Genomic DNA, 25,724 nt, shown 5'->3' with positions numbered 1-25,724 from the left:
TATATGGCAGCAAGAATTATTTTAATTTGCTGTGTTTCTATATTTGTCATCCATAATTGCCCCTCATTTGATTAAACATCATCACCTTTATTTCTCATTAATCTTTTTTTTTAAGACAAATGACTGTGCTTGAAAGAATTTCTTCCATGCCTTCATCAGACTTGGAACTTCTTCAATAGACATTTGTAAAAAATCCTAATAGTAAATAACTAAAAGGTGAAGAGAGAAAGAGACTGCTTTAAGTTTCAGTGCCAGCATTCTGAGACAATTATTAATGCTCTTGCTTATTTACACATACATTTCCTCTTAAGCACATCACTTAAAGCCACAGAATGCTTAGCGTTTTCTTGAGCACTGAATCTGTTCCGCATTTCAGAGCTGAATTAACCTTAGGCTACCCCTTTCTTCCACTACTTAGCTTTTGTTTCTGGGTATTTAAGATCACAAAGCTGAGTTTGTAGATAGTTTAAATAATGTAAAACATGATCATTCCTTGTATCATTTACCTTACAAACAAGTGACTGTTTCTTAGCCGAATAGCTACTCTGAAAATTTACTAGAAGGGACACCCCATTTTACTTATTTGTTATGATGTTGGGAGTGCAACATTTTAAAATTATAAACAGAAATCCAGAGAGCAAACAGAATTTAGAATGATAGGCTGTGTGTTTTTCCCTGGAATTCACATATTGCAAGGGAATGGGAGGATATAGAAATATTCTTTTCTAATCTTTTGCAGTTTCATTTGGGATTGAGAAAACAAGGTGAAATGTGCTCTCATGATAGTTATATAAACTGACTTACAGTTTTCTTTAGCCCTAACCCAGATTTTAAGCAGTTTGGGAAGTTCCCTTTGAAGATATTGAAAAGGCTGCTACAGAACAGGGTGAAATTTTCAGCTGTTCTCGTTGCAAAGGACTGGGAAATACTGTTTATGTAGTCATCAACCCTGCTTGCTGCAGCTGTCAGTGTCTCCAGGTTTTGTAGTTGCTCTCTCATAATCTGCAGAACATTCCTTTCAACCTGCGTAGGCCCAGAAGTGGGTTGGTAAAGTTGCCTGTGAATTATGAAGAGGTGCACATAAATCTTTATATGTTAACATTTTGCTGTGAATAACGGCATCTGCATCCTCACCGTAACTCAGCTCTTTGGATGTACAAGGCCATACAAGCAGAAAGACAATACTAAATTGGAGGGTTGGTTGCAAATGAAATAGCTTATTTTAAAGTGCCCTAATGGTCAGAATTATCTGTGTGCTAATGAGGTGCGGATGAAAACCATGCTGAGTGTATAGAAAACATATTCTTGAAGTGCTTTGTTATTTTGTGGTATGAGTTGTTCTATATGGAATATTTTGGATTTTTCTAATGCCTCCCATTCTCATTACTTGCCTGTGAGTTTCAGGGCCATTTTATTTCTGTTTATTATAAAGTAGATTTTGATTCTCAGATGATGCAGAACACATAAGATGCAAAGTTACTTCTGTATTTTCCTAAGTTATGTTACTTAGGTCCAAGTTTTCTTAAGACTTCAGTCAGGAAAAAAGCATATTAATGCCTATATAGGAAGTGTTATTTAGATTTATTGAGAAATATGAAAAAAACAATTGAATCTGGTATCATTAAGGAAGTCTAAAATGCTATGGCGAAAGAAAACAGCTGTACTATGCTGAAAAGACCAGGGGGAGGCTGAGTACAGTTGAAGGAGTTCTAAGCAATACAGCTATTCAAACATTAAATTGTAAGAGATAAATATATAAGAAAATTGCATTCCTTTGAAGTCTAATGTAATTAAACACCCTCAGGCAGGAAAAGCCTTTTTAAAAACAAAATAACCCAAATTTTGCCATGGGAAAATGCTTTCTGTGTGGCATAGGATTCCAAGGAAAGGCCAGCAGGTAATAAAAATTATTCATATTTTTGAATATATTTACAATAGTAGCATTTAGAAAAGTATTTCAGGAATCCACTGTTTCAACAGTTCACCCAAGTGTTTCAATACCTGTTCTGGTGGGTTTTGTTTATTGACAAATCACATGAATAAAAGCAATACTTCCCCCCCTCCCCAAGTTGTAATATTTTATAACCTACCTATTCTCAACATGCAAGCAGCAAAAAGTTGTATCTCCAAGGAATTTATTTTAAACATACCTAAATATCATAAATCATATGTACTTGTTTGAAATGGTCTCTAAAAAGCAGGTCATTTTGATAAATGAATGTAAATACTGTGAAATCATGAGTTTTGAGGACTTTTGATTGGTTTCTGAAACATGTCAGTAAGAAAAATGAGCTGCATGCTTGTAGTCAAAAAGCACTGTGTAACTGATTCATCAATATGTCTGTGCTTTTCAGTGTGGTTGTAAACAGAAACAAGAAAAAATACACAATAAAGCATAGTTTTTCTGGAAAGAGTTAATTTGTTTGGTATCTCATATAAAAGCATCACTTATAAGAAAACAACAACAAAATCTCTGTAGATTTTATAAATGAAACTATTTCAAAATTCGATGAATAACACAGACACTTTTAGGAGAAAATCTTCAAGACTGATTGCTTATCAAATGATGGGCTTACTAGTGAGCTACTTGCTGAATTGTTTTAATAGATTCAAGAAATTCACTTTTGTTCTCAGGAAATATAATCAAGAATTTTGCTAAGACTAAAATTTTGAAAGACTCTTTTGCTCATACATTTTCAAAATGATTTGCCCCTAGCCAAAGAAGAACTTTGTGTGGACAAAAAGAAAAAAAAACAACTATGTATAGCTCCTATTTATGCATTTCTGTCTGTTTGTATAAATGATTCAGTAGGATTTACGGTTCTCTTCTCCCCCTCCTCATCAACCCACCCTTTCAGAAATATTGGAAGGCTTATCCAGACCTTCATGGGATCACAAATGTTTTAGTGAGAAGGTCTATTCACTCCAGTGAAACCACTGAAGTGCTCACGACTTTTTAAGCAATCAGAGCTTAATTCTTTTACTTGGGCATTAAAGAAAAATGATTTATAATTCTTGTAGATATTTACTGATAAAATGTTTGATTGCCTGTTTGTTTGAAAATTGTCAATTGAGCATTTTATATACACATTGAATTTTAGCTACACTGGTTTTAACATCCTAGGATAAAATTTGTGCTAACATATCTAGTTTGATTTCTGTAGTATTTTCTAATGTAAGTAATCAGTCTTTTTTATTTGTCTTTTTGCCATTTTTAGACATGTCAATTATTTAATAAATATTTTTAATTGAGCCTGTTAATCTGCATATTGTTTGCCATGTGGAAATACTCGTTCTTTAGTGATGCAATGACTTCATATGCTCTAGCTCAATTCCTCAAGAGTAGGATTGAGCTCTGTGTCTTGAAATTCAAAGGCAGGTAACATTACTTTGCTTCTGTCTGCTGATGCCCTAATATTGCTTACTGGATTATTGCTTTCAAAGACGCTGTTACTTGGCAATATGAATAGTCGATGTAGCATGTTTCTCCCAGTCGCAAAAAGTACTCTACCAAAATGTACTCTACCGTTTTGTAAGTTTCTGGAAAGGAAGAAAAATAAATCTGGCTTCATCTGCTAGACTGAGCAAAGTTTAAACCCATCAGTAAAACGTAGTTATGGTGGGGTAGGTTTCAACCCTTACTTTTGCTATGCTACCCTGTGTCCTTGTTCTAATATACTTAAGAATGCAACTTGAAAGGATGCGAAAGGAAAGTCATATTTTTTAAATATAAATACTTGCATATGTCACTAATAAGGTTTCTAACTGAAATAGTGTGGTGTTAGAGAATTTTGATAAACAGTGCTTGAGGCTACTTCATTACATCAGTGCACAGCTGGGCACTGAACCCAGTCCTATAATCTGTCTCGAGCCTGTGCCCTGTCCTTTTATGACTGTTTGCCCAACTTACATAATGGCCATACCAGTGCTTTCCTTCCATTTGGGAAGTACTGTAATAAACTTTCATGAAACTAAAAGCTTTGTGTGCGTGTGTGTGCGCGTACATGCTTTTTATTTTTAGTAGGCTTTAAAGACTTACAGATCTGCATCACAATTTCTTTAGTACTGCTAGTTGCAGAGTATGAGCAAGATGGTGAGCAGCCACCCTGCAGAAAAAGCCTTCCTCCTGCTACTCAGCAGGGCAATTGCATCACCTTTACCAGCATCAGCTATGTGACTGCACGCACGGTCAGAAGCCATTTGACTTCTGTAGTGAGTGTCTGGGGTCATCCATGAGCATGTAGATGCTTTTCTATTGTGTTAAATGAAAATCTGAATTCAAAAATAGCCTGATGCAATTGTGCTGGGTACATGCAGTCTAGTCCTAGATTTTAAGTATTTGAATCAGTAAAAAGAAAGTTATTGAAATAAATGGTTTATAAACGGACATGCTAGGGGAAATTTCACCAGGAAGATACTGATGACAAAACTACTGATTTTTGTTAGGACCACTAGAGTTAAAGTTCTTACTCTAAATGTAGCTTAGCTTGGCAGAAGGAGATAGATCAGTTAGCCATAGAAGTGCTTAAATTTTTTTGTTATATGCTGTCTTGAATTCTTCCAGCGGCAAATACGGCCAAGGAATGCTTGTTTAAAAAACCACTGCTACCATTGGTCTTGGTTTTCTAGCATGTGTTGTCCTTCTTATTTATTAATACATATTACCAAATCTATGTCCGTTGATAATTTTACCTAAACCATATCATTTAAAATAATATTTAATAGACAATGGTATAAATCACAATGATGCTAGTCATTTTACTCTGTAAATTTTATACATGCATCTGTAACTTCACTAGTGTGGAGTTGCATCACTACATCCTAACATTCAATAAATGATGGAAAGTGAAAAAAATCCACATTAAAAAAATAGGATATAGTAATAGACAGTGCACTGTAGGACATGAAAGATTTCTTCTGAAGTCTTCTATGAAACACTATAAATAGACTACTTAGGTTGTAAAAATTCTACTTGCTAACATCAGTAATATTAAAGTAATATTAAAGATGTAATATTCACTGTATATTAGAAAGGATATCTTTTTTTTTTTTTTAAATCTTGGACCTACAGAAGGCACTAAGGCACCCCCTATTCAGAATGTGAGTTGATTTTCTATGTGGAATTGTAAATTTTTACAAGTAGTTTTGGATAGGTCACTTGACTGGAATTTGTACATATTAATAAAGAGACATATTATTAGCTGCCAAAAGAGAAATCTGGAATAATACTTGGAAATTTGCTACTGAATATTTTATTTTTTAATGATGGATGTAATCACTGAATGCTGTGCATTCTGAAATCCCTGGAGCCTCTTACTCAATGCAATGGAAAAAAGGAGTCTGAAATTTGTATTGAAAATTACCTGTGATGAACAAACCTCAAAAAAAAATATCTATGAGAAGCTAATGGTCATGTGAAAGAAAGTAATATTGTACTTGATTATATGTATTCTTTTGTTTTTCTTCAAGACATAAAACAAAATAATTGACGAAACCAAAAAAGCAAGCCTCAAAGCAATGAGTCAAACCTTTAATTAATGATAGAATAGTTTTACTAAACCAATAAAATCCAGTGGATTTTTCTTTTCTTTCTTTCTTTCTTTCTTTCTTTCTTTCTTTCTTTCTTTCTTTCTTTCTTTCTTTCTTTCTTTCTTTCTTTCTTTCTTTCTTTCTTTCTTTCTTTCTTTCTTTCTTTCTTTCTTTCTTTCTTTCTTTCTTTCTTTCTTTCTTTCTTTCTTTCTTTCTTTCTTTCTTTCTTTCTTTCCCTCACTTTCTTTCTCTCTTGTTTTTCTCTTTTTCTCTTACTCTATTACAGTCTTTCTCTTGCTCTTTCACTCTTCCTCTCCTCTCCTCTCCTCTCCTCTCCTCTCCTCTCCTCTCCTCTCCTCTCCTCTCCTCTCCTCTCCTCTCCTCTCCTCTCCTCTCCTCTCCTCTCCTCTCCTCTCCTCTCCTCTCCTCTCCTCTCCTCTCCTCTCCTCTCCTCTCCTCTCCTCTCCTCTCCTCTCCTCTCCTCTCCTCTCCTCTCCTCTCCTCTCCTCTCCTCTCCTCTCCTCTCCTCTCCTCTCCTCTCCTCTCCTCTCCTCTCCTCTCCTCTCCTCTCCTCTCCTCTCCTCTCCTCTCCTCTCCTCTCCTCTCCTCTCCTCTCCTCTCCTCTCCTCTCCTCTCCTCTCCTCTCCTCTCCTCTCCTCTCCTCTCCTCTCCTCTCCTCTCCTCTCCTCTCCTCTCCTCTCCTCTCCTCTCCTCTCCTCTCCTCTCCTCTCCTCTCCTCTCCTCTCCTCTCCTCTCCTCTCCTCTCCTCTCCTCTCCTCTCCTCTCCTCTCCTCTCCTCTCCTCTCCTCTCCTCTCCTCTTCTCCTTTCCTCTTCCTTTCCTTCTCCTCTCCTCTCCTTTCCTCTCCTCTTCCTTTCCTTCTCTTCTCCTCTTCCTTTCCTTCTCTTCTCTTTTCCTTTCCCTTGCTGCTTCTCAGACTAAAGAAAAACTAGTTGATTGAACATTATTTTATAGCAAATAGGATATGAAAAACTAAAACTGAAACAGATTACTGCAATATTTTAAAAGTCCTTCCTTCTGCATTCTCTCAGATCTCTAATAGCTATTTCTTATTTTTAGCAAGTAAGTCTGGACAAATGCTGCCTTACATAAACTGTTAGATACTCTTCAGTATCCTCTGCCACTATTGTGAGTTCAATTCTTAAACTGTGATCTTACAATGATTGTAGTATGCATTTAATTTTATATGTTGGGAGATGAATGAAACCTCGGGAAGCTGAAGTCAAAACTAGCTATTGAGTGGAGCCAGGACTTCACAGCTGAAGTAGTCATGAAGTAGTACTTTGATATGAGCACTGCCGAAGTTAAGTGTATGTTTACACATTTTGGTGAATTGAGGGCATTAGTCACTTAAATTTACCAAGCGGAAAAAACGGTTTCCCACTTTGGTTCTCCTAAAAATAGATACTAAAAAAATCTGTTGGACATATGTGGGCTGACAATATAGCTCTGAAGAGAGCTGAATGAACTGTGGAGTTTTCTACCTGCCAAGGAAAAAATGGCATATTCTAGATGCATGCAGTATACGCTGAGTGTGCATGGAGGCCTCTTTGGCAGAGGGTGTTTTGACACAGTGAGTGAGGCTCCTCAGGCACATCAGTCTCAATAGCTTTTCAAGCCTTTCATTTTCTTTCATCTGGTGAAGAATAACAGAAAGCTGTAGGCTTCGTAGAATATGTGAACAAGTAAAAATTACTCATTAAAATGTGCTTATTACTGTATAAAGAACGGTAGGAATAGTGACTAGATTTGTGAAAATATCTCCCAAATTTGTGAGAATATCAGCTTGGCTTACAGAAGAAAAAAGAATTTAAATCAGAATTGTTGATAAACTAAATGACAACATATTTTGCGAGGCTTTGCTACACTGAATTGCTAAAAATGGTGTAAATGGAAGCTTGGGCAGCTACGGCAATGTTGACCACTCAAAGATTTCTTGTAAAACTGTACTTAGAATGCCAATAGTATTTTCTGCCAGAAGAAAGCAGCAGTATAACTGGAGCTTAAGCACATTCACGCCTTTCAAAGTTATATTTTCAAAACTAGACATTAAAACCTAGTAATAGTCTGCAATTCATACCCACCTAATGCAAGGCTTAGGAAGAGCTGAGAATGTTACAAGTTCTTTGCAGTTTGGTTTGACTGACTCAGAATTGACATAGCAATATTAAGCTCTTCCCCCCTCCCCGCGCCCCCCCCCCATTCCTATATTCTTATTTTGGGAGTACCACAATGACCTCAAGCTGCAGCTGTGTCTTAAGTCTTTGCGTTCCTGAGGACATTAGAACAATACACACTAATGGTCTCACTCCTGGCTCCCTTTCCCTCCCTCCCTCCCTCTCTCTCTCCCTATTTCTTTTTTTTCACAAGTCTATTTCTGAAGGACTGTGCGATTATATAGCCTTTCAATTTCCATTCATCCATGCAACATGAGCACTCTCTTAATTTCAAAACAAAAAATACAACCCTTTACCTTAATTGGATTTCCATTAGATGTAACCTACAATAACTTAAGAACTGCAGTGATCTGCTAAATAAGGTAATGTAATGTTAGTTCTATTTGGCAATGCAAGATGAAACAATTATAAGTCAGATAAAAATAGAAGGGTTCATTAGCAGTTGTTCATGGAGCATCTTGAATCTGCAGAATTATCTCTTTTTTTGGTATTATTAGCACTTAATTTACATGATTTTTTAAATAGCTTATTGGGTCAATAAAGAGAGCGGCAATTCTGTCTGTATTATTTGTTTGGTGTTAAAAGTGGCAAATGAAATGTCTTAATTTCTAAATTAAAAAAAAATAATGCGAACATTCACAGGAGAAAAAAACTGGAAACAAGAGTGCAAACAATTTTGATTGCTCCATATTATGAAGAAATATTCTGCTGAACTTCCTTATAGTTTTGCTTAGTTTTGCGTTTTCATTTTTCCTTCACTCATTCTAACTCCTTTTCTTCTACATGTCAGTACATTGCTACAACTTTGTGAGGCAAATGTCTTTATTACTTTAATATGAGGGTATGTACAGAAATCTAATAGCATTCAAACCCTATACATCGATCTTTATTTCTCTGGTTCCAAACTGAAATACAGACAAAGAATATTGCCAATTGAGTTTGCAGTCTGCTGGCATGAGAAATATCAAAGATTTCAGATTTTTATATTTGCAAGCAGATTGGGAATGCTTTGCCACACATGACACCCAAGCAAACAATTTTTTTGGATAGAGGTTGTGTGTTTCAAGTACAGTGGCTAAAAATGCCCAGCCATTTTAAAGTATGTTTGGTGAAATATAACTTAGAGAATGATCCAGTCCTTCAAAGTTCTTGGGAAAGCCATTTCCTTTCCTCCTGCAGTAGTCACAGTTTTGCCAGTCTGTTACTCTAATTCTGTCACAGTTTAGGTTACTGTGTATAATTTTTCTGGAATTAACAGTATAATGTTGATAAAGTTAAGCACAAGCATGTCATTTACTACCCTGTTGTTGATTCCTTCAGCTCGATGCTGTGCGGCTAGGATATGTTTGTAGTTCTACCACGTACGAGTAGATAACCTGAAAATATTATTTATGGAGGCTTAGGCTTATCTTGTGTATTTTGAGTATGTTTCCACAGATAATCGATAGTCTTAATTCACACACAAACAGAAAGATGCATCCATGTTAACCGGGAAGCATTTAATTGGGTTTCTTATGTAGATAACTGGAAAGCTTGGTGTTACCCATATAGTGGGGGTCTCGCTGCATCTTATTGCTGTCCTGTTAACTAAAAGGACTTTGTTAACCTAACAGCAAAGTCTTACTGCAAAAAGCAGACCTGTAATCTACAATGAGGTGGAAATGCAAGAAGTATTTCTCCTATCTAAGGTGTTAATGCAAACCTACATGAAGCCTTTCTAATTCAGAAGATATTGGAGGTGAGTACATGTTCCCTAAGTACCTCTGGAAGAGCATTTCTGTGAATTTTGGAACTGAAACAAGTCTAGGGAATATGTGTATCCTGTTGGACAACAAGCACAAAAAAGGAGGTCTCACTAGTCAGCCTTTGCACCTTCCCTGTCATGTCATTTAATGGCTCATATATCTCTGCTCTCCATAAAGCCAAACTTTATGTGGTGAAGGTCGGTTTTTTTACAAATCCAGACAGCATTTCCTTTCCTTCCAGGGTAAGAATGCACAGATGTAGGAAAAAAGTGCTCACAAAAGAGACTTGGGTGAGCTCAAAGCATCTTGTAGGGGCATAAAAAAAACCTTTGTCTTTGGTTTCCCTAGTGCAAGGCCATAGGCTACTGTTTTTTCTGACCAGGTTGAAAGCTATGATTTAGAAAAACTTATTTTGCTGTGACACTTTGCAAGTTATTTCTTTTTGTCTTCTCTCTTTTCAACATGTTTTCAGATTGTTTTGCAAATGACTTTTATACCACTTAGCAGAAATTAAATCCTGTTTTTTCTGCTCTGGTCCTCTCCTGGATCTTATTTTAAGCCTGCCTAAATCAAAGCTGATGAAATGATCATACCTTTCAATCGCATCCTTTTGAAATTTCCTTCCTAAAATCATTCTTCTGGTTCCATCTTATATTCTCGGAGTTAAACTAATTTCACTGTAAGGCGTTGCCCAGTGCCTCAGTCAATATTTTGGATCCTGTTTCTTACCTACCTCAACATTTTCTCCATGCTGTCTTAACCACGTTCTTCCTTTTTCCATTCACACTTTTCTCTGTCTTCAGTATGGCTCACGTACATGCAAGAAACATCTAAAACCAATATTCTGTCATTACCCATTTTCACTAAGCTATTGTCTCTTTTACCATGTACTTCTTTTTGGTAATGGTCGGTCTGTCACGGCTCTTCTGTGGACTTTGGTCTGTAAGAAAAGTGTGCAAGACAGGAAGTGAACAGAAAAAAAAAAAAAAAGAACAAAAAAAGGTCCTTCATATGCCCTCTCTTCTCTAGAGGTTTTTACTCCAAAAGAGTGTGGACCACAGAGAAGATTCTGTACACAGCTATAGCAAAAATCAAGCATGACCTAGACCTGACAATACTGATTTAGTGTCTAATAGCAGGGCTGTGTGTAAAATAGAAGTACTTGAATCTAAGCCAAATGTGTGAAAAAAATTTAACTTTCTTAAAATGCACTCTTTTAACTCCAAGAATTTGGGTAATTACTTGCGGCAGAAGGAATGTGGTTCAAAGACAGTAAAGTCTCATTTTGAAGGGGCCTGTAAACTCTTTAAATAGCATTGGCAAATTGTTCTTTTGCTCCAGTTTTCTGTAAGAAGAGTTTTGAAAACAATAAAATATTTTTATGTGATTAAATTTCACTGATATAATAGACATTAACATATATCTGGACTATGTATGTTATTTTAGATTTGGCATATATACATATATACATAGATGCATACATATATCAAATCTAAAATAAGAGTAGATAGGGGCCTGGATAGTCCATGTGATTTGACTAGAGCAGCATTTGGTTATGTTGTGTTATTTTATTTCTAAACATGTTTTAAAACCAGTTTAGGAAGGAGGAAGAAGCTTTAGGAAGGGAGAGAAAAGCAAAGTTCTGATGATACCTTTTGAATGCTTGAGCTTAGCAATTTTTCAGTTATTTTCAGTGTCTAGAGTTTTTAAGTGTAATATCAGAATGCATGGTAAAATTACCGAATATCAAATCTAAACTCTGGAGACATAAAATCACGTGAGGATCAGCTCACAAGATTGGCTGCTTTAGGGCTAGTCTCCAGTGGGCTTTTTTCCACATAAAAAAAAAAATCACCATAAAGTTTGGCACAACCTTCAGGCTCAGTGAAGAGGGTATTATTCCAGGACTGAAGTAGACAAAACCAGTAGATGCCAGAATTGAGGTGCATTTGCAGGGTAGGATGGAGACAGTTTTACAGCTTTTGTCTCAACTCTTCCCTTGCTAGGAGTAAATCTCTTTGGGTTTTTGGTAAGAGCTCTACCAGCTTTATAGGGGAGGAAGGGAGGAGATGCTAACAAAAACCTATAAGTGTGTTATGTCAATAACTCACATTTCTGAAGGACACATAAGAATTTGACTATTTGAGAAGACTTTTTTTTTTTTTTTAATGCAGACAAATGATCTTCTGATCCTATAGACAAATAATCTTCTAGACAAATGGTCAAAATTTAGAAAAAATATAGAAAAGTTATAGGCTTCTGACAGTGGAGTCTTCCCTTCCCCCACCTCTCATCAGCAAGCTGATGTTTCCAGTAACTTCAAAAAAACAGAAGACCTCTCTGTAATCCTAAATGTGCATAAGGAACAGATTAAAGTCCTGATTTGTGAAAAAAAATGAGCATATGCTTAAGAGACATTGACTTCAATGAGAGTTAAGTACGTTCTTGCACACACTTCTTGAACTAGAGACTAATAAGGATATTAAAATATTAAAAAGGATCGAGAGGCTGCTCCTCTTGAGGAAATGCGGCAAAATTGCCATAGCTGAAAAGTATTTTGGTCATAATCATACTGACTCTCATCACCCCTCACCTCGCTTCCAACATATACAGAAGAGTAAAAACACTTCTCTCCATCTCTTCCCCTCTCTTTTCCTCTTTTCTCCATGCTGGTTCCAAAGAAGAATTACATACTCTGCAGTGTCTATTAGTGATGACATTATTTCCAGTGTAATGAATGTGGATGATGGTCAGATAATACAGTGGACAGTGGTTGAACAACCCCCCTGAGAGTATTAATTATAATATAATTAATTTCATTTTTGTATGGCTGATTTATGTAGAGGAATCTTATGTACAGGGAAAAAGGTACCCCCTGCCAAACAGCAATCCATATTAATATTCTTTTATTAGACGAATGACAGATGGAGTGAAATAGTGATGACTAAAAAGCTTGAGTGTGGGTTGATTCCTTTCAATTCAGTATGACAAAATGGGTTACATATATGGTTTTTGAGTGTGGTACTCATTTATTAAATGCTCATTTGGATTTTAAAAAATAGCTTGCCTTCATTAGACATCTTGGGAATCAGACTCCATGGTATAATAAATCTCAGTTGCAGGAATTTTGGCCTGCTACTCATCTTAAAAAACTCTGAATTTTCTTTTTCTGAGCCTTGTCTCATTCTCTACTACAGTCCTCAGTAATTTATCCCTTCTCTTTGTTATCCAGATTTAAAAGGCAGTTGTCATACATTCTTATAGATAGTAGTAGTCAGTTTGGGGAGTATTTGTTTTCTTCAAGTCACTAATTCCAAATTTTTTTGTTTCTTTTTCTTCATAAAAATTCTTTATATGACTGAAGCTCAGACTTAACTTTGGCATAATGGCCATTTAGCATAGTATAGTTTAGAGGACATAATTTTTGTAAGAATTACAGAGCAGTAGAAACTTTGAACCTAGTTTGGAAAAGAAAAACTGATGGGAAGGGTTCTTATTCAGTAAAACAAAAGCTGAAAATCATCTGTATGGTTTTTGTCACACCTTATATTTTATTAAATTAACTTATATAAATTAGCAAAGATGCCTTCTGCTAACTCTGTTTACGTGGTTCTTGAAGCAAAGTTCTTCTTGCTTCAAGTCAGAAGAAAACCCAGATTTCCATTCATACTTTTGTATGTTCACTAGTTGCTCTGTCCTTTGCTGCTGTATGTGCTTTAAAAATAAAGTGAGAAACTCAGGTGTTATTTCCTTTTGTCCAGTCATGAACTTGCTTGAAAGTGTTGAATATTTCAGTATTCTCTGTAACAGGCCTGCAAAATTTCTGTTTTTTTAATCGGAGATTTTCTGAATATGTTTGAGATCACACTTTTCTTCAGACCAGTTTTCCCAAGGGGGAGGAGGACTGGAAATGGACTATTACTCACCCAGCATTAGCATCAGGCAATGCTGTACATTTTCTGTGTGATCTGTTCGATTTGCAGAGGTGTGTACTACTATAATTCCTGTCTGTCTTCATGGTTGCCCTCTAACATTTAAAAACATTCTTATTATTATTTAGTACAGATTTTAAACATCCTAGGATGTACCAGAGTCCAGGCACAATGATGTATCCTGGACTCTTGCAGAGCATTGCAGCTCCTGTATGAGGATCCATGCCTCTGTAGGTTGGACTTAGTTGTCTTGAACAGCAGGAATTCTGTAGGTTTAAAACTTCCCTTAGCAGGGTGTGCTGATGCACATATTGACTTACATTCTATTGCCACACCATTATGTGATCTCCTTTTTGTTTTCTTGTATAATTAACTTGGTATTTTTTTGACTGTTTCTTCTGCTATGTTTTGCTTTATGCTGATTTTCAGTGTGTATGCTGTTTTCAGTCTTCAAATCCGTGAGTTAATTTTTGACCACCTTTGGATAGCCAAGATGGATTAATGTATTAAACATTAAATGTATTAAACAAAAAAAATTGCTCTAAAATATATTGTTTTGAAAGATACAGTTTTACAAATACTCTATACAAAGTTTATGCCAGCTACAAATAATAAAATACAGCAAATAGTCCCTAACTGGGTATTCTGCAAAGTTAGTGTTTTATTCTTCTAACTATACTAAGGAATTTAAAAGCTGGAAAAGCTGGCATTAAACTTAAAGGGCAATGGAAAGTTAGTAGCCTAAACATTTGTTTTGATTCATATGGAGGAAAAGAATTTGGACCAGATGCTTGAAAGGGCTCAGAACCCAGAAGCCCCCATTGTTCTTCATTTAGGTGCCTAAATGGTAACAGTTGGGTGTGCAGTTTTCTTGAAAGCTGATCCTTTTGTGTTGAGGCAGCTTTTAGGTTTTAGTCTATCTCTTCTTGGCTATAGAACTTGACTGTTAACATTATGTTCCAGAATTGTCCCACATCTATATCCTTTAAGAATTTGCTTATTGTTAGGTGGTCTATTGTTAATATTGCAAGGCTGCAACCCCTTCAGCATGTCCTGAATTTTAAAAATACATGTCCCTCATATTGCTTTCATCGTGGAGACATTAATTCTCTGCATCTAATGTTTTGATAACACCTCTGCAAGGAGTTCAAGCAGAGTGTGGACTCTTAAAATGATGTAAATTCATATGCTTTTGTTTGCTTTAGGCTAGCTATCCTGTAAAATACAAAATATTTTAGAGGAAGCAGGGCTTTGCACTTTCTTCCATGAAGTAAGCTTCCAGTCCTAGAGAACTTCTCAACTGATTCTATGTCTAGATGGCTGCATATCAGTGCGCTTATACTTTAGGGTTGATAAGATATAGATGATCATGAAATACATAATAGCAGCATTGGGTTAAATCGAGATCAAGCAAAGTATCTACTGTGCCTTCTTACAGTTAAGAAAACAATAGTAAAGATTAGCTCTTATTTTCACCTAAGTTCTGTATGCATGCATGCACACACCTCCACACACATGCACCCACACACTCACACACACTCACACACTCACATACAATAAAAGTACCATTTGAAATTCTTCTCTGCTGTGGGGTGTTTAGGATGTTGTCTATGATTTAAAAACACCTTTGGGCTTCATTCTTGGGTTAAAAATTCTAAAAAATTAAACACATTAAAAGGGTGAGGCTATTAGTAGGCTTAAAAGATGAAATTTTAATTAAAAAAGCCCTCATGATACCCTGCAACCCCAAAGTAGAGAAGATGAGTTGCTTTGAACGAAGACAGTGTCAAGAAATCAAGGAGAAAAAGTTTAGTTTCCAAAAACTTAGCATTATAATTTTGCCAGGCAAACTGCCCCTGCAGAGAAGCAAGTACATTACTTTGGGCAGTTCTCCATGACTATGCTCCCTACAGGAATCCCTGTGTAGATCTTTCTAGTTTCATTTCCTTCGATAATCTTGAAACAGTACTGTAGTTACTCTATACTTCAGATCTTCAGTCTATATAGAGGACAAAACCAGCTAACATTTCCTTATGTATACACAGAAATAAAACATTCAGGATGTCAAACTAGACTGGGAAATGGGAGGAATCAAAATGCAATGACAATGTCAGTTACTAAAAGCTGGGTAATTTACCTATCAGGTTATTTTTGAGCAGGTATATGTCTCCAAAGAATAAATATCACTCTTTATTTTACCAACTTAAATAGAGGCATTTTTAACATTTTGATGATTTTTTGAGCCAATTATTGGCAGATGTGCTTTAGCCAACCATATGTCTTGAGGTGATGTACAGATATATTTCTCTGCCTCAACAAATATTCCAGCTTCTTTCCAAATGGTATGTTTGTTTGGCTGATGCACGACCTCAGCCAGCTATTTTTCTGAAATTGAATCCAGATCAAGTGGAATGCTCTGCTGGTTGTGTCTCAGTGCTTGCTTTGACCAGTGTTCTTCACCCTAACAGAGAAGCGGCAGTTGTCTGGTTATCTGGGATTTTCAAAACAGGTTCCTGAATGTTATTCATAAGTCTGTTTTACCTTCTTTGACAGATGCAATTATCACAGCCAGTTATCACTGGAAGACCATAGCAACATAAGTCTGGTAGTATCTTTCTCTACAATACTTTAATTAATTTTTTTTCACATTGAAATTATGCAATAATTTCAGAATAATCCTTCATGCATTGCAAACCTACTAAATGCTGAAACTCCTTTTCCTCTTGTACTGTATTTGATCAACTATATTGCACAACTTATATTGAGTCTTAATAATTTTCATATCAAGTTTCATATTTAATTGCTCCAATGTAAATTTCTCACCCACTAGGAGCTATTATGAATTGCCAAATTGTAAGCTGTCTCTCCAGAAATAAAAAATTCTCTTCTATCTTGAGATGTAATAGGAAGAAAGTGGGCACCCGTTTTTTTCTTGCCTGTCACTGTCTGACTCATTGCCAGGAGGTATTCAGCAGTCTGGTTCCTTTTGCCGCATTTTCAAGCCTAAATGTAGGCCATCAACATACCTGGATATGTTTCACTACAGTGGTTATTACATTTCTGTACAGAGCTCTCGGAAACTGCGTGAAAGGTGTAGTATAAATGTACAGATTAGAGTGGAGTGGATTAAATAGGACTGGACTCCTGGAATGCACATCACCCCGTACTATGAGTTCTCACAGTGTGGCTAGAGCCAGCCTGTGCTTCATGAAATTTTTTTTGTGATGTCCATTTAACCAATAAATCTGTCATCACTGACTGGTCTCCATTTCCTCTGAAATAAACAAATCACTATAAGGTTCTTTGAAGCAGCAGACTGCCAGGAAACACAAAAGTCACTTTTGCTTCATCCACGGAGATAAAGTAGTTAGAAAGTGGAAATGAGCTGCAACTGAAGGAGCCTCAGTGTTCTCACACCTGCTAGAAAATACAGTAGATTTCCACAGAGCAGGAATTCAAACAAACCTCAGATCACTGTGTTCAGTGAAAGTAAGCTTGCCTAGCCAAGAAATGAATTGCAGGCCCTTGGAAACTACTTAAAGCAAGTCAGTTTCACAGGGACAGAGGAAGTTTGAAAGAGTCCAGGAAACTCTTCTAGGTCTGTGATATCCATTGCATTAGCTGTTGTTTTCCTGGTCCATATTTCTGACTTCCACACTTCTCATGCTCCATTTTTCAACTAGATGGTCCTCTGCTTGCTGCACGTTGTGTTTCATTCCACAGGTCACCCCTCGGGGCCTTGACTACCTTTAGTGTTCTCATGTGTAAGTTTGCATCTGCTTTTTCTTTACTCTTGAGCTGGAATTTATTTCATTGCAGTCTCTGTTCCCAACAACCTCTGACTTAAGTGTTATCATCTACCTCTTTTCAATGTGAAAAATTAGTCTTGGAAAAATAGTAAAGTCTTTAAATGGATCTAGTTGTTCGTTGGTGGTCTATTTCTGCTGAAAAAGGCTGTGGAAGTTAGGCTTCTGATAGGAAAGTATGGTCATTGTGAAAGGGAAAAGTATTGATTTTTGCTTCTGTAACTAATTTTTAGGTTAACTTAGCTAGCACAGTTTACTTATTTATAAAACTGAAGAAAAAAGCTGCAGTTAAAAGTCTGCAGTTACTTTCAGCAAAGTAGCTTTAAGCTTTCTTCCCAATAAAAAACTGATTCTACTTGTACAAATGTCTGTGACTATAAAAACTACAAGAAGCTTGTAATTGAAGGTGAAATCATGGAAGGAAAAATCAGTAATAGAAGAAAGCCAAAATTTTCAGGAAAATCTAATGAATCTTTGTTAGGAGTGGACCCCTGGCATAGCAGAAGCTGAGAATTTTTAAATGGGACAGTTTTACAATGTAGTTTATAAATAGCATTGAAAAACCTTTCACATTTTTTTATCCATTCCACTTTTCAAAATAATTTAAATCTTGTTAAGAGTTTTGACATCTGTATTTCCAATGACTTCTTTTTTCTTTGTTAGAATACTGTTATTGTTGGAAAGCAACGTTATTATATGCCCAGTAAAAGTTCTATCTTGGATTTGGATTCACAGCCAGTATGTTTTGTTTTATTTTTTTTTTTTCTGCTGAGTCCCATAAATAAAATATTAAATTTGCTCTTATAAGAACAAATAATTTAAAACTACTTATTTTCCTTTTATACTGCTTATTTTTCCACTCTACTTTTTATTGCTAGCAAACTTAATACTTCACATTTTGAACTTACAGTACAGTAGAAACTATTATTGTAATTACTTCAACTGTGACCACAGGCTTCAGTTCTACTCTGTCCAAAGCTTATTCTAATCCCTGTATTCAGATTGACATCTGATGCTCTCAGTTTATAGTGATTTTTGTAAGTTAATATGGGCATTTTAAAAAAGTTACAAAAAAGTGACTTAAGGAGCCATTCTGGTATCAATCCCTTTCCTGCCATGACCGAGTGTTTGCATGCTCCCAGCACAGTGCTGAAGTGTCTCTATTTTCCTTAGTGGTAATATACTGAAGTATTGGAAGGAATTGAAGATAAAATGTTGTGTGGAACCAGTGAGATGTGTCGCACCATATCTCACTGATCCAGGATCTTACTCCATCACAAAACCTCATGTGATAGTGAGATGGGGCTTCCCTTCCTCTTTTCTTTATTTTTTGCCTGTATTAATAATAGATTGCATTAATGATGGGGAGATATAAACCAGACCCATAGTAAAATGGTGTAAATCTACAACAAAAGGACACTTGCTATAGTGGCAGATACTAATTCTGATTTTGGAAAAAAAATGGGGCTCCAGTTGATAATATTTATTTTTTAGCTCATGTTTAATCCTGTGTGGTTCTTTTTACCAGTAACAAGACAAAAGCAAGGAAAAGAAAGGCATGTCTATGCCATTTGTATGACAGTGCAATTCCTACAAAATACACTACTCACTTAAAAAAATGGAATCGCTTTCCAAATTGCAATTGGCAAAATATTCTGAAATGAATCCATGTGCAAACTGAAAATGTACTTATAGATGACTTTTCTGAAGTGGTTTTGATAGCTTTAAGTCCTGGAAAGGCCCTTTTGTTGAAACTACACAACTGTTCAGACCTTGATGCATCACAGGCAAAATGTGATGGGAAAACTCCCATGAGATTAAATAAACTCGGGTATAGCTAAGGGAGGTGTAAATGAAATTGCATAAGGATTCTTTGATTATGTCCTTAGATTATTTATTAGTGTTACTGCTAAAGAACCTTGTTACAGGATGAAAGAAAATTTGAGGGTCACTAAACACTTAGCTCTATTTTACAGGCACTTCAAGGAATATTAGCTATACAACAACTGTAAAGCATGTTTCTGCATTTTACTGAACAAGGAAGGGATCACATTTCTAGTGATTCATTTAAAGTCTCTGAAGTTGTAATGAATGTAATGAAGAAGCAGATTTTTTTTCCAGATCAAAAATAGTTGGATGAAGTAGCGCTAAAATTGAATCTTTAAGCCATTTTAAGTAATACTGAGCTCATAACTTGGAAACTTCTTTTTATTTTGATAGCTAGTTTTGTAACACTTAAATGTTGTGAATTTCCTGTTTACTTTGTCTTCCAGAAAAAATTGACCTGAAAAAAACTATTGTGCAGACAGCATAAATCCAGTCAAAAAGATATATTCATTAAAGTGTTGGACTTCGTGGGTCCCTTCCACCTCAGATTATTCTGTGATTCTGTGATTCTTTTCTAATAATTACTCCAGACACAGAATATAAGTTTGGAATGATTGAATGAACTCCATGTAAACATCAGAAATGTTCAGGTGTTCAAAACAAAAGCTGCAGTTGGTTTTTCAAGCCTGGTTCACTGTTTATGCTGGTTGAGTACTTTTAGAATGAGATGAACTGAAATAATAAACAGTTTTTAAGATGCTTTATGAGAACTAAAAGATGACGTGTTCATGAATTCCATATACTAATATGGCAGAAAATAATTAGCTTCTTCCTGTATGTAATACATAGACCTTTATTTTGTGCTATGTATATGTGCATAACTTATTAAATCTGAGTTAAGAGAGATTTTGGTCTGCTCCTATAAACTATGAATTCACTTTTATGGGAATGGAGATTCAGTATAGGCAGGAAAAAAGATCTGGCTCTGCATTTGTGAGCCTCTCACACTCCAAAGTTTTAGAATTGTTTCAATAGAGCACAGTTGTCTTGGAAAACTCTTATCTTGGAGAGAAAAAGCTGCCAGGTTGCTTATTCTGTTTCTGCTGAGGTCTTTAAACAGCTGGAGAGAGACCTTGAGACTCCTTACTTCAAAGGGGAGCTGGTGTGCAGAGCAGGAAAGGAAAGTGGTCATGTGAATCTTCACACTAAGCAGACTACTTGAGTGTTTATGTAGCAACTCAAATTTTTTTTGAGGATGTGTGACTTAATACCTGCATATGCATTACATCAGTTAGCAAATTCTTCTCATTGGTGACTGCTTTGTTTTGGGTAGGACAAGACATAATCTTCATCATCTGGAGAGGGAATTAAGCATGGTCAGCATCAATCCAAGCAAATGCACAGGGGCCAGACAGTGACAAGGGCATCTGCCTGCACATCTTAACATCAAGAGGAGGGGGAGTGAGGTGGAAGGTATTCAGAGAGAAGGATGCATTTCAGACAAGTACTTTGGTCTTGTCTAGAGTCAGCTATGCTTTGTCCAAGTGATAACTTCCTCTGGATAGAACATTGACATTTCCTACATTTTTCTTAATATCTATTTAGAGCAAACGAGGAGCTGAACATAATTTTTGACACTTCAACCCTATTGCCTTACTGCTTCTTAACTGCTTTTTTAGAAATATTGAATAGATATATTGAATATTGAATGAGAAAGAAATGGTACAGATAGTCCAGGACATTGTACTCATAATGATTCACAAGGTTCTGTATCTGAGAGAAAATTCTGGAATAACCAGTAAAAATGGGATAGGTACATTTTATGATCAATAGCAGCAGAAGATGTAGAGAAATTACTAAAATAGAACAGCACTTTGATTCATCAAAAGTAATTTTCCTTAGAAAAATGGGTACAAAACGCACTGTACTTTTCTAAGCATTTTCTTCTACTTTCTTTCACACTGGGAATTGTGGAACAACTTATTGTTCATATCCTATATTTGTGCTCTGTGGGATTATGACTTGTAAACAGGTTTTCAGAACTGGATGTGAGGTAATGATCTTCGTACACTATGTGTGCTCTTTTGTCAAGTTTAAAAATTATTTTGATTCCCTTAAACATCTCCTGTGTGCAAAGGGAATTTCAAAATACCTGTCCTCTCAGTATACTTAGGTAGGTGAAAATATAAAAATTGATCAGTGATCTTACTCTTTGGCAACTTGACATATGAATTGCCTAAAAATAAATGTCTGATTTTCCTAGTTATCTTATTGACAAATGGTTATCTTGCATTTGCAATGACACCTGTATAATTTCAGATATTGCTGCCATCCTGGAACCATCTTTGGATAATTGTTATTTCTGCTTCCTAAATATATTTCTGGTTTATTAAGTCAGATTTCAGGCTATAATGATCTCTTAATCTGTTTAAATTCTTAGAGTTCATTAAAAGAATAGATCATACCCATATTGCATAGTAGCAATTTGTCATGTAGAATATACTCTGGTTATACCTATAAAAACTGGTGCTTTCAGTTGTTAAATTACAATGTAGCTCAGCAGATCTGGGTATCTATTGACATAGCTCTCACAAAAGGTTTGCACACCTTCTTGGAGATGTCCACAAAGGTTTGTTATGGACTATATATTGTATTCATGTTGCTTTTGCCCTCTTTTATTCTTGGTTTAGACTCTAGCATGTTTCCTTTCCTTAGGCTTTTGCTGAATCTAAGTCTGAGGATATTGCATATTTTGACATTTTCCTATAATTCTTTAATATCACTCAACTTTATCAACAAAAATACATGCTTTTTTTTGGTCATAAGCATACTGTAGGAAATTTCAGAATCAGACCACTTAAGAAAACCATGTTGACATGGAGAAACAGACTGTGCTGCTGTTGCTTCTGTAGTTGTGCCACAGTGGGATGAGACATGAACACCATCTTATGCTCTGGTGGTACAATCTGAGTCATGCACAATCTTAATCTTGTTTGCCCTTTTTTTCTCCTGAACTGTTATTTAAAATGTGAATTTTGTCCAATACTATTTATATGTAAAGAAGTCTGTAATTATAAAAAATTGGTCAGTATTGCCACACTTTTCTTGAACAAGAATCAAAGTATTTTCCAAGATGGGAACTGTTGATGAATTGTGAGACTAAACTGAAGGAGGTTGTGAGATTTTCCATCTCTCCCTAAAACCTTCTCTGGTATAATGCCCAGGAGGATAACAGCTAGGATACACTGATGAACATTTTCACGTGTTTGTTATCACCATGAAGAAGTTAGCTGCAGCATATGATAAATGCATTGTGCGCTCTTGGGAGCATGGACTTTCCTTTGATAGCATGCAGTGTCCAGCACAACAAGGTAGCTCTTTAACCACCACTGCTGCACTAATGCAAAATAATAATATATTTGTGACTTTATTTGTCTCATACATGAGCATATATGTCCTTATGCAAAAAAAGAGCTTCTGGTTCCTTTCTACAGTTTTTGAAAGAAAAAAATGTCCTCCTACATAGGGAACTAGCATTTCTAGCTTCACTCTTTGATTGACTTGCTGGCTTTTCCAAGTCATAGTATAAAAATATTTATTTATTTACTTCCCTTTAAGGCTTAGTAGGGTCATGCATGAGGGTCCTGATAGTGCCCCTTCTCTCAGAATTAATGATGAATATTTTCAAGTAGTAACAGTCTGAAATGAGCTCCTGTTTTCTGTAGTATGGATCTATTCTGTAGTTTGTGAGGAGCAGGTTCTTTTTACAAACAGGACACCATCCACACAGATAATCGTATTTGGCCTGAATGTTAAGTTATGGGTGAATTAATTTCCTGTTGAAGGATATCTAATTTGAACTTCTTATCTGGTCATTATTGGTGCAATTCAAGAAGGAATGACTGGTGATTTTTTGAGGTTCTCAGATTTTGTCCAGGAAACTGAAGATTAGCTTGCATGGCAGTTGACTCAAGACAACTTTTATTATGTCAAGGGCTTACTGTGCTGACATAATGAGAATGAGTGAAGAAAGAAAGAAGTTGATACTGGAATTTTTAATTAGGACTAGATCAATTCTAAAGAGGTGAACTAACTAGAGATGGAAGCCATAATTGAAAAATAGATTCATTGTGCATTTTTGAATAACACCAAATAAGTAAGCAGTCCAACCCCCAAAGCAGAGTAACTAAATGATGTAGCCAATGAGGTCTTTTAGGGTGACAGTAGATCTGAGTCTCCCTTGGAAATAAAGAAAGAAAAGGAAAAACAAAATAAAAACCCCAAAACCAAAACCAATAAACAAAAAACCCAAAACAAACCAGACTAAAACAAAATAAAACAAAAAACCAACAAAAAAATAGAGAAAAATCAGACTTTAAAGTAAAACTACAATTCTAGAATCAATGTACATGGCTTTTCTGGTGGGTTAGTTGACAAAAAAATGATAAATAATACAAAAATAATTGATCTTTTTTGTTTGTCTATATTTCAAGGCATGAGAAGACACAGATTTCCTGCTTTCAAAAAGAAAGTGAAAATACATGAGGGTAGGAAGGCACCAAATTGTATTTAGAAAAAGCTTATTGTTCAGCTAAATGCACAGATGCATAAACTAAACACTTTTTATGCTTATACCACTGTTTATATAGTAATGAGGATTTTCCATCAGTTTCATCAGTTAAACAGTAGCCGCCTTTTTGCTGTTTAATGGAAACAAGGCAGTCTTGCATAAAAACATCAGATGTATCAGCATGTTATGGTATTTGATTTTCATATGAGTTCAGCACAGTTATAACCATAACAGAACAACATTTTAACTTCCTTTCCTTTTGATTTTTGACTCAGATTTGTGAACTGAACTGGATTCAATTTTGCTGAAGGAGAAGGCTGGATTTTTAGATGATAGAGAAAGTCAATATCCAATTTTTCTTTCTGTTTTGAGAGATGGAGAATTCTTGTTTATGACTAAGAACATCTGCCAAATGCTCTTACACCAGCAAAAGTTAACTATTTACTCAAACCAATGTTTATATCTGTGAGAGTAGACATTGCTCCATGTTTTCAGTGCCCTAGAGGCCTATAAATCCCCTGGAAAACATCGCAACAACGTGAAACAACCAGTGCAGTTATTCAACAAAAAACATTTGTAGGGCTGTGCTGTACCAGAGCATGCTCAGTCCAGCCTCTATGATAACTCCAAGCCTCAGTGACATTTATTCTACTGCCTGGAGTCACTAGGGAATGCAGAAAGGAAGGGAGATGCAAGTCATGCTAGTTGAACACTTTAAATAGCCAAACAGCAAGCAGATGAATCCTGAACGTGCTGTGCTGCTAAGGAGCTCTAAGCAGAACAGTGGCTAAGAGAGGGAATGAAGTTGTTCAACACTTTACAGCTGCCTTTTGACACTTTGTCATGAAACAGACAGTTGAGATCAGATGGTTCAGGTTTTGTTTTGCATCAAGAGAAACTATCAGCCAGTAGATTGCAGGGGTGGTTATGACAAGCAAACAATCCCTTGTCCATAAGTGTCTCCTTTGCCTCCAGATCCTGAGCAGCAAAAGCAAGAGTCCCATATTCACGGTGGTTAATAGTCTGTAAAAAAAGATTGGAAATGGTCTTTCAAAGATGTGCTATTTTAAAATAAGATACCCTTGATAAAAATAGTGTAATATCTAATAATTTCATTCAGTTGAGTGGAATTTCCATGACTGAGTAGTTTAAAAGTAGATGAAATAAAGTTTTATGTTGAAAGGACTAATGCCCCATGGCTTGTGCCTAACTGCTATAACTCTTCTTTTTTTTTTTTTTTTTAAAGCTTCAGACCTTTATTCTACTTTTACGAATTCCTCTTGAATTTGAATGCTGCTACATACTCTTTTTCAAAGCTGCCAGACCAGAGTTCAGAAGGTATTTCTTGAGGTTTAGAGGCAGATTTATCAACTGTACTTCCTCACCCTGTTAGCACAGGCAAATGCAGAATACATTACTGTTGCATGAAGCCTGGCCCTGAATACTGGGATTTCATTGCTGCTTTGAGCCTCTGCTTTTTAGTGTGTACTCCTACATCCTTCAAGTAGGTATGCTAATAATTTTATCGACATTTTCCCACCTTTTTCTGGGATATGATAATCTCAAGTATTGTGTCTGTTCTTACTGCAGAGGCCCAACCCTGGTTGGGGTTGGAAGAAGAGCAAAGAAATGTAACACTAATTTTAATTTCCTAGAAAGATGTAGTACTTATCAAAGCCAAAATATGGAACAATGAACAATGTGTTACCTCCAGCTGCCAATGCTTACTGGAGGTGACAACTAATCCCATTAAGAAATGTGGGTACTGATTTGAAATGTTTTAATTGTACAATTAAATAACCTCTTAATTTGTTTTTGGTGTTACAACTTCTAGGATGAAGAAAAAATGTTATACCTATCCAAATTTTATCTTCAATATTTATTGAATATTTAAAATTTTTCTTATCCCAGTAGAGGTGGGTATTCAAAATGAGGTTTTTTGAGAAGAGTAAAACATATACTATATAGGATTGTAGAAAAGATATAGGATTTACTAGGCTTTGACATGCACTGTCAGAATATTTCATTAGCACAGTACTTAAGCAGGAGGGCCTTTATTCTCCAGCTTGTAGGCAGCAAGCTATGGGAGGTGAGTGATGGAAGAGACAGGCCCTATTA

General features: G+C 35.9%; 1 protein-coding gene and 1 long non-coding RNA gene across 2 annotated transcripts in view; one reads left to right on the top strand and one right to left on the bottom strand.

Moving 5' to 3' along the window:
* Positions 1-25,724, top strand: part of MEOX2 (mesenchyme homeobox 2) — a 52,911-nt gene that overhangs the window by 2,891 nt on the left and 24,296 nt on the right. The window lies entirely within an intron of this gene.
* The window catches only part of LOC146768164 (uncharacterized), a 60,401-nt gene continuing 42,432 nt past the window's right edge, over positions 7,756-25,724 (bottom strand). The window contains exon 3 of the long non-coding RNA XR_014953232.1: positions 7,756-24,629. This is a non-coding gene — a long non-coding RNA (uncharacterized LOC146768164). The remainder of the gene's footprint in view (positions 24,630-25,724) is intronic.

This window comes from Lonchura striata, chromosome 2, assembly GCF_050655825.1.
Source record: "Lonchura striata isolate lonStrDom1 chromosome 2, ASM5065582v1, whole genome shotgun sequence".
Classification (NCBI taxonomy): domain Eukaryota; kingdom Metazoa; phylum Chordata; class Aves; order Passeriformes; family Estrildidae; genus Lonchura; species Lonchura striata.
The sequence above is the reverse complement of the archived record's forward strand: the minus strand, read 5'-3'. Positions and strand labels throughout refer to the sequence as shown.